This window comes from Microtus ochrogaster, linkage group LG7_11, assembly GCF_000317375.1.
Source record: "Microtus ochrogaster isolate Prairie Vole_2 linkage group LG7_11, MicOch1.0, whole genome shotgun sequence".
Taxonomy (NCBI): domain Eukaryota; kingdom Metazoa; phylum Chordata; class Mammalia; order Rodentia; family Cricetidae; genus Microtus; species Microtus ochrogaster.
The window spans coordinates 21,299,060-21,301,859 of record NC_022032.1 but is presented as its reverse complement, the minus strand read 5'-3'; positions in this window follow the sequence as shown (position 1 = coordinate 21,301,859).

Genomic DNA, 2,800 nt, shown 5'->3' with positions numbered 1-2,800 from the left:
TCCGGCTTGTTTTTGTTTTTTTAAGACAGGGTTTCTCTGTGTAACCATCCTGGCTGTCCTGGAACTTGCTTTGTGACCAGGCTGGCCTCAAACTCACTGAGATCTGCCTGCCTCTGTCTCCCAAGTGCTGGGATTAAAGGCATACACTACCACCACCACCCAACTTTAGACATCCATAAGTAAGAATAAGTTTCTATGTATTTATTTGGGAGCTGGGTAGCAGGATCCCAAGAGTTAAAAACAACAACAACAACAACAACAACAAAACAACCAACAACGTGGTGATAACATAGAAACTCAGTATATTCTCTCTCTCTGTCTCTCTCTCTCTGTCTCTCTCTCTCTCTCTCACACACACACACACACACATACTCACACACATACATAATATGTGTTTTCAGGCATGAGGTCTATTGTATGTATGTGTTCAATGAGAGGTAGAAAAAGTAGCAGCTGGGGCATGACAGGATATTCCTATTAGAAATAGACTTTTTGTTACGAGTTCAAGATTGCCAATTAACCTTCATTATTTTATAATTATAATGAAGGCCAGTGGAGAAAGTTTGACTTGGCATTTGCAAAGTGAAGATGCTTTGCTCTCAGTGTGTGCATATATATGTATGTATAAAAACATATCTATAAATAAGTATATATTATATATGGGGCATAGGCCCCAGAGAGGTCTTGCCAGTGAGCTAAGGGAAGGTACAGTGTGACAAGAGGCTACACTAGCCCTTAACTTCTAAATAAAATATAACAGGTTTTCATCTACAACAGTCTGTAGCCATTCACTGTGTTCTGTTTGTGTATTAGTAAATATATTGACCAATAAATATTGGCTGACAAAATAAATCAGTAGAAAAGAATTGCTTTCTGCAAAACCATATGTAGTCCCCAACACATAAAAGAAAACTGCAAGCTTTAGTTAATCCTTCTATCTGCCTCCTCTTCTACCTTTAATAGAGGGGCATTTGGCACATGGAGGGGCGTTTGGCGCATGGAGGGGCATTTGGCAGGTGAGACTTTGGGGCTGCTGGGTCACGCAACAAAGAGAAAACAGAATTATTTTTTAAGATGAAAGAATCCAACTCTGAGGTTTTGTTCTTGGCTCCAAACTAGCCATTTTGTAGCCCCAGAAGTGAAGGCAGCCATGAAGGTTGTCGGCCTTCTTGCATTGTGCCAGTTCTCCTGGTGGCTTGCTTTTCCTCTACAGACCTGAACCTGTAGCCTCTTTCACACATAGCTGACTGAAGCTGATGGAAATTACGTGTCTTACCACTTCTTAAAGGGGAAAAGAATACATAAAATGTAGATCTAAAAGAAACGGGCAAATTTTCTTGTACCACTTTTTACTTCTGTGTAAGTTACCAAGTGCCAGTCACCCCACTTCTTAAAATTCAGATGTGTCAGGCGGGCGCTTAAGCTTTTTGTGTTGTACCGGGAAAGATGGTGGTCATGTGGAACCGTCACTTAGGCTGCGGCTGTGGAAGCGCCTACCTGGAGAGAGTTGATCAGACTGCTGGTTTTGTAGAAATATCAACGACCTCATTACACACGCGCTCTGCTCTGGGGTCACCGCGCAGGCGGAGTCTTCTGAAGGGAAATAGAGAAGGTTCTGTGTGTGGAGTTCTTATCGACGCTGCCCTCACCACTCTCGCTGTGGTGTGTGTTTTAGCTGGACTAGCAAGACGACCTCCTAAGAATTATTGAAATGAAAGCTCTGTTAAATTTTATGTAGAAGTTAGTGGCTAGTATACCCCATTGGGCCTTTTCTTCAGTCGCTGGAGTTTACCTCAAAGGGGGTAAACTCGAATAAAACGGCAGGAGTCCGTTAATGTTTTCATGTCATAGCTCCCCAGAGAGGTGTATGTTGAGAGGGACATCTGTGCCCTGACAACAATAGGGAACCAATGCCATTGGGTGGGGAGGCGAAAAGACCAAACAAAATGGTGAAGGGAGCCTGTCCTGTTTGAATAACCATTGATCCTATTTACAGTGAGAGGCACTAAGCTCCGGCACAGAAGGGGGGTGGAAAACATAGCCAACAGAGCCCAGGTCCCATCTGTGGTCGCCTCTGACAGCGGCAGTGTCTGGTAACTCTAAGATGATGGAAGGGGAGGGAAGTGGCCGCTTTTTTAAAGGGAGAGAGACCACGCCCCAATGGGCTGGTATCTCAGCGGCTATTGGCTGGAGGAGCGGAAGGCCCTCCCGCAACAGCTGTCCGTCAGGAAGCTTTTTAAGATAGTGCGGTCCTAGTAAAATGCTGCCTTCAGATGAGCGCCGGATTTGAGCGTTAAATATCAGCTGGACGCAGTGGCACCTGTGGAATCCTCCCTCCAGAAACGAGTGGAATTTAATAGTTTGGTGGTTACAGTAACCACTAGCCTGCAAGAAAAATCAATATCTACACAGTGTTCGACTCACACAAAGAGCTCCTGGAGCTGAGCCATTTCAGCGAAGAATAAGCCCAGATTCATTAGAGTCGAAAGTCAGAATGTGGTCGGAGGTCAGCATAAATACACCCTGGGCGCCATTGTCCAGAAACTGAAGATGTTCTCCTTGCAGGAGCTGAGCAGTTTTTAAAAGCATAAAATTTACAGAGCTGGAAGTGACCTTAGCAATCATGGAGTCCGGCCCCTGCTTTTTACAGATGAGGAAATACCGGCCCTGGAAGATTGCTTGGCTTGCTACAGTCCACACAACTGATCCGGGGAGATTTTTTTTCTCCCCACCACACTCTCGTCGAATCTATGAATCAAACCACAGCTCTCTCCTGAAAACACCCCTGTGGAAGGAGCCA